Here is an 11,288-nt window from a genome sequence, read left to right as displayed (position 1 = left end):
AGCTTTGCCTGTGTAGTCCAGTCATGCGCAGTACATACACTTTTGGACTTTTTCGAATCGTCTATCCGAAAGTATACAGCCTGTCTCTTATACACATCTAGATGTGTATAAGAGACAGGTATATACTGTACTTGGTCAATACGTTCTTTCTCATTTAAGAAACCCAATACTGTGCATGCTATAGTCAATTAGGTTGCAACGCAACTTGAAGCACTGGGTTGATGTTTTCCGATGATGGGTTGAAGTAGGCTTGCTGGGTTGACTGTTTCCCTTGATGAAATCAAACACTGTGTTGACATATTTTATAATACATGGATGAAGTTGAAGCAGGGAATGGACGTCTGACTAAGTAAAATATAAAACGCGTTCGTTCATGTATGTAGTAAAGGGCAGGCGCGTTTATCTTGCCATGAATTAAACATCGGGGTGACGCATGCAATTAAAGCAATCTACAAATTCAATTCTCTATTTGTATAAACCATAAAACAAAATTACTTTTGTGCACATATATATATATATATATATATATATATAGATATATATATAATAATAATAATAATAATATGTCGCTAACGCGTTCGTTCATGTATGTAGTAAAAGGGCAGGTATATGTGTATGTATATGTATATATATATATATATATATATATATAGTATATATATAGGCATATATATATATATGTATATGTATGTATCAAATAGATACTAATACAATGCTCAAATATATAGGAACATGATATTATAAATCGATCAAACATAGGTCATCAACGAAAGTTCCTTATTATAGGTGGATGAAAAAGAGGTCTCTGTTGGGAATCGATCTCGTAACCTCTCGCTATCTCGGCGAGCGTCATACCGTTTAGACCACAGAGCCCATTACGATATAATTCTCTGCATAAAAAACATTAATTTGCGTTATGCTATCCGTTTTATCATATAACTAAATCGAACAATACGCAAAACAAATACAACAATTTTAGAGAGTCACCATCCACCCACCCTGTCGAGGTCCGGGACAAGTGATGGAAATACGTCAACCAAGTGATTTAACTGCGTTCATGATAGGCACGCGAAACGTGCCTATCATGGTGTACCGGTACGTAATACACCATTGCTGGTGATTGGAAGAAGAAGAAGATTTGCTTATTTCACGCTGGAACCTGGGACGACCGGGCCCAGTGATTGACAGGGTTTGATCTCGTCAATTCATTCATTCATTCATTCTTTATTCAGCCAAACATATACATTTACAAAACAAATGAAAATTGGACAAATTTTACAATATTACCTAAGTTGGCTAGGATTTATAATAGTGATAAAGGCCTATAAAGATATTAATTGTTGACAGCATAAAATAGATAAATCTTAGATATTGCTGTATATTTTAAAATTAATTTAATGAATTTACGTTAATAATCAGCATGTCAAATTTACAATAAATATTCTTGTTTTTCGGTAAAATGTAGTTTCAATTTACATATAAAAGTTTGTAGAGTGTCCAACATTGCAGATTCTTTCAGAAATTCAGGAAGACACGTCCAAATTCTGGAAATTCATTAACATGGAGTTCTTGCAGGCCAAAGTTCTTGCGTATTGATGCTTAAATATAAACATTTCTTGGTAGCGTTCATTTATTATCACATTTTCGCGCACTGATTTGCAGTCGATTAGTCCATACAGACATTTAATGACGAAGATGATAGCAGTTTGTTCTCTTCTGTCATGAAGTGTCGCAATATTCAGAGAACTGAGCCTAGTCTCGTATGACGTTTCACCTGTTTGTTTGTGCAGGCACATCCGTGATGCTCGTCTTTGTACACGCTCAATTTGTTTACACTCGTCTTTAGTGAGAGTGTGCCAGGCTGGCTTTCCATATTCCAAAACCGGAAGCATAAGAGTTTTGTATGTGATAATATAGCTTTTGAAGAACATCCTCCAGCTACCTACCAGTATGAACCCTAGTAATCTGGCAGCTTTGTTTGTGGTGTATGTGACATATTCTTTCCTTGTTAGTGTGTTTGTTATTGTTCGTCATAGGTACTTGAATGATGTAACGGTGGAGGGGTTAGTATTGTTGAGATGATAGGCTGGGAGATGGTTTCTGTGTTTGGATGATCTTGTCATGTGCATAACTTTGGATTTAGTAGTGTTAATAAACATGTTGTTAGTAGTGGTCCAGTTCACAATGCTGTCAAGATCAGCTTGGAGAGACAAATCATCGTTTACTGCGTATGTTCCGGAATATTAAAGTGTCATCGGCAAAAAGCAAGGTACTAGAAGCGATATGGGTCGTGACAAAGTGCGAGCCAGCGAGTCATGCGAGCCAATGCGCGAGCCATGGGAGCCATACATTTAATTTTTTTTTCCCCCACTGGGGAGCTTTGCCTGTGTAGTCCAGTCATGCGCAGTACATACACTTTTGGACTTTTTCGAATCGTCTATCCGAAAGTATACAGCGCTGATAGAGATGTTGTTAAAATACAGATATACANNNTAATATATATAAATATACAAATAAATATATAAATATATATATATATAAATAAATATATGAACATATTAATATATATAAATATATAATATATACGATACACAAATAAATATACAAACAATATATAAAAAAATTTAAATAATTATATAAATAAATATATAAACATATAAATATATATAAATACATATACAAATATATACATATACAAACACATATATAAATAAATATATAAATAATTACAGTATATATAAAATAATACAGTATATATATAAATAAATAAATATATATATACAAATAAGTATATAAAATAAATATATAAATAAAATATATACATATATAAATGAATATACAAATATATATATATAAATAAATACAGTATATATAAAATAATACAGTATATATATATAAATAAATACATATATACAAATAAGTATATAAAATAAATATATAAATAAATATATAATAAATATATACATATATATAAATGAATATACAAATAAATATAAAAATATATAAATAAATATATAAATAAATATATAAATAAATACAGTATATATAAAATAATATATATAAATATATAAGTAAATACAGTATAATATATATAAATATATCTGTATGTATGTATCTGTATATCTGTATTTTAACAACATCTATCAGCGCTGCATACTTTCGGATCGGCGATTCGAAAAAGTCAAAAGTATATTTACTGCGCATGACTGGACTCCACAGGCAAAGCTCCCCGGTGTGTTATTCATTTGCATCTACTAGGCCAAAGAATATAGGATAGGCTTACGTGTTTGCAAAACTGGATAACCTGAAAAAAAAAAAAAAAAATTAAATGTATGGCTCGCTGGCTCGCATGAGTCGCACATTGGCTCGCTGGCTCGCACTTTGGCACTACTCGAGAGATATTATGAGTTATGTCGTTGATGAACAGATTAAAGAGTAATGGGCCCAGAACACTTCCTTGTGGAACACCTGATTTAACAGGTACCCATGATGACGATGTTCCTTTAAAAGTGACCCGTTGCTTTCTTCCGAATAGATAGGATTTAATCCACATCCACATTTTACCTCTGATGTTATAGTTCCTGACAAGTTTGGTGAGTAGAATATCGTTTGGGATGAGGTCTAAAGCCTTTCGAAAGTCAAGGAATAACACATTAACAGATTAATTCTAGTCAAGTAGAAGAACATAAACTCAATAATTTTAAGACCTCCATGACAAGAACGCGTTTGCATCAAGCGAGCGCATCCAATCAGTATCAATTTTCTTGAACGTTACAGGAGAAGATTCAAAAGGAGCCAAATATCGGTATTGATAGCTATTAATGTTCCTCATGTTTCCCAAACCCAATATTGGGTTTATGTCGGTTAATGAAACACATTATGTTGCCCTGTACAGTCATAATTACATTACATACTAGGGATAGGCCTACTTAGTATATTTCAGGAACCCATTTTTAATGTTAATACAAAATAGGCCTATATTTGGTTGGTGATTGAGATATTCGTTGAAAGTTTTAAGAAACTATTTATAATGCCCACTGGGTAATGCCGGGTAGTTATGATATAATTCAACGTCTTTACTGCTCCTTTGCTCAATTATGAATGAGTTAGCACAAATCCCGTTGATTATCAGAAGTCCTAACATAATTTTCTTCGATAGTGAATTGATTTTCCATTCAGGATTTGTCTTTGTGCTGTGATTTCTTATACCGTACTAGGCCTACCTTAAGCCATCTTTCAATGGATATTTTAAGCAGCTTGAGGTTAAAGGTTAATTGTCTATCGAAATATCTCGATAGATACTGATATAAAGCCAACTTATACAGCGCATGTAGATTAAATATTCAAGCGGTATTATAATATCATATAGCACTACAAAATTGAAATGATAGTTTTTTTTCCTCCTGGGAAATAAAACCATAATATACACACATCAGGCACATGGAAAAATAGTTGAAGGTGCAAGTCAACAGACAGAATCGTATTGTATCCTGTTAATGGAACACTTTCAAAAAAAATTTGAAAGTGTGTGTACAGCCTGTTAGTGGCATAAATAAATTAGTTCGCACCCGCGATTTCTGCGGTACATCCTGGACATAAATTAATACAGCTGTCCTCCTGTCCTGAACGGTTGATTAAGCTTTGCAAGGAGTAGGTCTCCTCCCCGGGGTAGCCCATTACGGCCATTTGTGTTTTAACCACATTAGACCTATAGCGTAGATAAGAAGAAAAAACGCTTCTTTAAATTATTAAGAGAGTGATCAATAAACGTAATTATTTAAAACATATCTACATTTGTTCATCGACTTTCTGACACAATTGTATATCAATACACGGAGCACGCACGTGTAGATTATCATTAACTATTATCGAATAGCTCTCTATACGGACTATGCCAAACGTATTAATCGCACACTGCTATTGCTGTAACTTCACCCTTCATGCTAAATTTATACCTCCATGATCTCACCCATGTAAATGTTTGTCTGAGGCCGTTATCCATTTTCCACACTAATGCGAAGGTAACTGTGAATAGTAACACTAACAGATAAGAATCACGGAAGGTGATCCTCGGAGGAAATCCTGAAATGAAGGCGTTCATTAACGAATGTCATTTCATGATTTTAAACGCCTTAAGATTTGCACCGACTAAATTTATGACCATGATATTAACATCGAAAATATAATGCAACTAATTTACTAGAACTGTCAAATTAACTATAACCGTTAACAGGAGAAATCAGAATTCGAACGTAATCTCATGCCACTCCAGGCACGAGGCTATATAGCCGTGTGCATAAGCATATGGAGCAATAGAAGAGCACCATGCTCTAGGCTATGCAAGTTCGTCAACAGTGCGCCCTCAATTCGCCTACAGTAGTATTCGTAGCCAAATCGTATTTGTGTTGACAGGAATAACGCAAACGAAGATAACGTGACGTATTCGTTATTTTTTTTGGTTAAAATAACGAAATCTCCATAATAATATTCTACGAACACCTCTTCACGTTTTCATTAAAAAGAAAGACAATAAATGTATCGTTTATCAACACCATCGGCTTGAATATGGGTTGATCTGCTCACAAATTGATTTATTTTGCTTCAACGTTTAACCCAGGGCAAAAATGAGATTCAATGCAAAACAGGAAGCAAACTGTAAGACATATCCTTCACAATATTCAATGGCGTCGGCGACCCACTAATGATTGATAGATGAAATGTATTGAATGTTGGGAACGTATATTATGATACGACAAACCGCTACTTGAGGTATGTATGTGCTATAGAATGTGACAATCTTGCGCCTACATTAAAGTAGGTGAAGAAGGATACAGTATGATAAATTTGTAAGAAAAGCAAATCTTATTCAAATTCCACAAACACGAGGACATGATTGAGAGCAGAGAGTGTTGGAGATGAATTGTTTACTTTTCATAATCAAACATTTTTCTTGAAATACAGTTAATAAAATACTGGGTTTATTATCTCTTCATAAATCGATTAATAATAGGCCTATGCGAGTAACTCTACTGAGTTACAAAATGCATTGTAGCCTATAAAATTATAATCATTATAATTAATATGATTATTAAAGTTTTTATAATTATTATTATATAATTATTATAATTTTTATGTTTATCATTTATAATTATCATAATTACATTATAATTGTTGTAAATATTATGATTATAATTTTATGATCATTATAATTAGTATCAATATAATCATTATAATTATAATTGTTATTTATCACAATTTAGGCCTATTATAATATATAAAATTTACAGACGTAGTAGCATCGTTGAGGTGGCTTGTTCCTGTCATAAACATAATCTTTGTATTACAATGCCGATCACTATGTAGGCTACACTATACTACAGCATGATTGTTATCGCTGAGATTAACATTGCAGACAACACGCGTTAACATCTCGTTTAAGTTGGTTTACTCTAAACACTACTGATTGATGTAAGGTGAAAATCAACATTAACCACAGAAAACGAAGCTTTGTGCATTAACACAGATCATTTATAGACGTGTTACGTCATTCTGACGTCATAACTTTTCATTTCATAGAAGTCAACAATCAACATCAGTGTTCTATTTTATTTGTAATCGAGGTAACACGGATGCTGTATGTAGTTTTTTGAAAAACTGAACGTGATGTTTCCATTAAAATCGCTTCTCCAATTAAGTTCATTAAAGTCCTGGTTATTACAAGATAATTTCAGAAACTGATTTCCAATTTTTATGTTATCGTTTGATAATAAACCATACACGTGCAAACTGTCTGTTCTATGACATTCCCATAGCAACATTGCCCATGGGTTTAGACGATTTGATGTATGATTGTACATAGCAATATATACTATCGTAAACCGATGAAATATTCGTATATGGATTTATTCAAAATGTGCTTTTCTTTTCAAATCTATATCAATTTATACTGTTTTCCCTCGGGGCCCAGCTGTGTGCTTTATTAACTAATAAACTAAGCCTCATAATTTGGTGGCTAAATGGTTTCCTTAAAATCGCTACACTCTCGCTTAGGTGTTTACAATGCAGTTCAGTGCCGACCAATCAGCATCACCGAAATGTCGGCGATAGCGTGGCGATTGTATGGAAACCAAGCTTTTAGTGAGAGAGGCTGTATTTATTCGTGGGACCTGAGCCCAGGACCCGGTGGAAGGCGTGTTTAAACAAGAGATACATGACTGGTATGTTTTATAAAATTGCGTGAAACGACTTTCTTTCAATCGGATTCAAGTTAACCATATAGCTCCTGTTGTCCAATCGGTGAAAGCTGGTAATCATAATTATTTTATACCTCCATCTTTAACGCATTTGCACTCGGAGTCTGTTTATTTATAGGCCTACACATACTTGATTATTATTGTTTGCTCAGTGTTATTTCATGTAGTTTATGCGTTTCATTATTAAGTGTGAATACCTCAATTAATTTAACCTCTGACAAAACATATTATTTCCGTAACGAATATTAGCATTCTAAATCAACCAAACATTTACCTATCTTGATATGTTGTTGTCATGGATCTGGTGATCAATCTCGACGCAATTGGTGACAATTTCCGTTATTAATTCACCGTTATTAATTCATCATGTTTGCATCAATTGATAAATCAATTGCACGGCATTAGCTTTGATGAGTTTAGATTTCTTATACGCATTGATGGATAACTGCATCTGTAGTCGTTTCAGACGTCACTGGTAAATGCGAGAACGGAGGCAAACGATACTACCCTAATGAGAGACCTCAGCTTTTAAACGCAAACATGAAAACAATGAGTATTGATTGATACTGCTGTATAATTCAAATAGCCCAGGTGGGTGTGTATCGCCAGCTTCCTAAATGCAACATTGAAGATAGAATTTTAGTCGATACATCATCAACTCATCTTATATAAGGATGCATCCCACAAAGGAAAGAGGAAGCGGGGATGATCCCAGTCAAGTTTGCGTCTTGAAGACTACTGCTACGTAAATCCAGCAGCTTTAACTTCGGCAAAATAAATTGCATACTATTTTAAAAAGTAATTATCTTTCATTTCATATGAGGAAATAAATATCAAAGGAGCGAGTCTGTCTATAGTAGTAAAACTAAGTAAGATAACAAAAGAATTTTCCTCTCGTCTCTCCATATAAACTCAGAAATTTCACTGCAAATGTTGTTTACTACAAAATCGGTATTCTGGTGGGATTGTGAGATTCTTACCTATCAGGTCTGTACGGCTGTGAGACTCAGAAATGCTGCTCATCAGGCTGTAATTCTTAAACTTCGATGGTGGACCTTTCATTTGACTTTCTACCACTCCTGTTATATTCCAACCAAAACGGAAGGAAAATCCACCTTTGCGTAACCCCATACTAAGCCTACAAAAACTATGTACGATATATATATATATATATATATATATGAAACAATATGTATAATGACAATGTTACAAAAGTAAGGTGCAAATACACAGACCATAACTTGGTAAAGTGATGGCCGGAAGGTCAGTGTAACCGGTTGTTGTAGCTTGGACACCTTGAGGTCTACAGTTTGAATCCCTCGCTGTAAAAGTCGCTTGTGTGGTATATTCTGAAAGAAAAAAGAAATTATTTTGACTGCAATAAGCCTACAATCGCGAAAGAGATTAATAAAATATTAGAGGGCAGCTTATGGAAAATATATTGAGATCATCTTAGGTCAGTCGGTTATACTGGTCGTTGCTACTGTGTGCGCTAAACCATGGAGATCTCTAGGTCCCCGGTTCAATTCCCATCGCTGCTGTCCTTGTGTTTCAGCTGGAGGGGTGAGACGTTTAAGCCGTTTGTCCAGCGTACAGTATGACCCATGTGCACGTTAAAGGACGCAGTACACTTTTCGGAAAGGAGTAGGGGGTTGTCTCCCGCGGTGTACTCATGCCCAATTCACCTCCAGAAAGACTCCACTGGTAATAAGTCTTCGGACTTAGTGGGTTATCCTTGGTGTAATTCACACCAAAAATACTCCTCCTATCCTATACTAGTATATATGTAATGTTATACGGATCAGAAACATGGGTTATCATAAGAACAGCGAAACGAATTGAATTGAAGACTTTAAAGTGCTAGCCAGCAACGAATGAAGAAAAAAACTACAAAATAAAATAAAGGGGTCTTGAGAATAGTCCAGGAAGAATGAACAATTATTTTAGTAGGTAGATTAGGGATATGGATTGGACATTAATGAAACGTCATAAAAAGAAGAATAGAAAAAATAGAATGCAACACTGAACCTCAAAGCGGTGAGTAGTTACTGGCAATGAACAAGAACTGCCGGATTGAATAGATCTGCTGTTGTGTCAACAATCTGATAACTGCGAAGAAGTAATAGGAATTATTCATTGTCTGCATCTGATAAAGAGTAGAAAATGGATCTAAACAACAATGATGGCTTACTGGGCAATCGCATGTACCACCGCTTAAATGGACCTCTGCTGGTGCTGCAAACCAGACTTCTGAAATTGTAAAGAAACTAATGCTATTCAGTGTTTGCATTGACCAGTTTGGCTGCTAAGCAATTTAAAGATTTTCGTTAAAAACTGTCTTTGAAAACTAATCTTTATAAAACTTTCCGCTAAGCCCCGTCCCCTGGATATTGTTGCCAGTGTCCAACAAAATGGCAGTTTGTGGGACAACACGTGTGTTTATAAAACACGCGCGTATTCTTTGTCCTGTTCTGATTGGTCAGTTGTTATGTTTGATTGACACTCTCAACGTCTTAAAGCTGGTTTTCCACTAGGCGAATTTATTCGCGCGAATCAAAGCGTCGGTTCACTTCCTGAGTTCTGATTGGTTGTGCATTTTTTCGCCAGCAAAAAACTCCGATAGAAATGTGAATGCGCATGTGCATGAGCCGCCGCTTTCCACTCGCGCGAATAAATTCGCCAAGTGGAAAACAGGCTTTAGATGACTTTGGCCATCATCTGCTCTACTAATAGTAAATAAAAATTTCTGAACACGTCTCACATTAAAAGGCCTATCTATTGGTTAAGTGTGAGCGTCACTCTTCAGACACGCGGCATCACACCCTATCCCACAGACGGAGAGCTCAGAATGTTTATATTTCAACCGGCCTAGATAAATGAATGTAGACTATTAAAGTAGGACTGTGACGCAATCAAAATTATATTGTCACGTCAAAGTGAATATGGTATCTGCACACTACAATCAATAAGGTATTAATTTCTTAAATTCTTGAAGAGAAATCTTAGTGTCATTTTTCATTTCTCAAATCTGACTGTTTTAACTGTCAAACCTACACGCGATGCCGGATTCTAATTATATAAGTGTGTAAATACTGATTCAATAACATGACCTTATAAAACCGACGTACATTCTGGGAAAATTAACGCCCCAAAACTGTTGTGACCAAAATGTGTTGAGATGAATCCTCGCAATTACTATAAAATTACCCCTAATTATTACGCCCCAAGGCACTGATCATTTAAGATACGAGAACTAAGTTTATATCGCTTCGTCGTCCCCGATGTTTTCCGCGCAACCACGTAACGGATATGAACGTTGCTAAGTGACTCGATTTTACGGATTGTGCCGGAGGAATGCTATTTGACAGAAGAGGGTAATGACAATGTTGAAATAGAATAAATTGTTCTACCCCCACAAAAGATGTCAATTAGAATGATAGACGCCATTTGCGTTCATTTACCTTATATTCTGTTGACGCTGGATGGTGTTCCGCCAGTACGCCCTTAGCTTATTTCATGTTAAATACAAAAAGCAACCCGATAAAAATGGTTTTACCATATTAATTTGTGTTAGCTAAAAACAAGGGACTCTATTCTTAATAAAGTAAATGTTTCATGCTTAACCCAATAATCGCTTGATTAAAAGGCCAGTGTAATAAACATGCACAAAGCTCATTAGGCCGGCTGGGGATATGCTATTTTTGTCGTAATCACCGTTTTGGCGGCGGATCACGATGCTACAGCGTATGACTCTTTGTGACCCTATGTGATATTTTGTTCAAATTACTAAATCGCTCAACAAAATTTGTGGCATAAATGAGAGAATATAGATCGCTACCATAAAAACAAAGTTTAATGAAAAAATTTAAAAAGGACATTACTAACAACGCACATGTCAAACTAGCGTAGGCCTTCATGATAAACAGATAAACTAAAATAAAACAATATAACATCATATGAATTAATAGGTAGGCCTATATTATTTGGGGTCAGTGGGGTCGCCTAGATATACAGTAACATGTTATTTGAAAAGGC

The 11,288-nt window shown here is 34.9% G+C and overlaps 1 protein-coding gene across 1 annotated transcript in view; it reads left to right on the top strand.

Moving 5' to 3' along the window:
* LOC117123061 overlaps positions 1-11,288 on the top strand; it is a 21,997-nt gene that overhangs the window by 1,164 nt on the left and 9,545 nt on the right. The gene's annotated exons all lie outside the window — the stretch shown is intronic.

The sequence above is a fragment of the Anneissia japonica genome, unplaced genomic scaffold, assembly GCF_011630105.1.
Source record: "Anneissia japonica isolate Jap-2015-1 unplaced genomic scaffold, ASM1163010v1 scaffold2999_len715162_cov194, whole genome shotgun sequence".
In the NCBI taxonomy this organism is placed as follows: Eukaryota; Metazoa; Echinodermata; class Crinoidea; order Comatulida; family Comatulidae; genus Anneissia; species Anneissia japonica.
The sequence above is the reverse complement of the archived record's forward strand: the minus strand, read 5'-3'. Positions and strand labels throughout refer to the sequence as shown.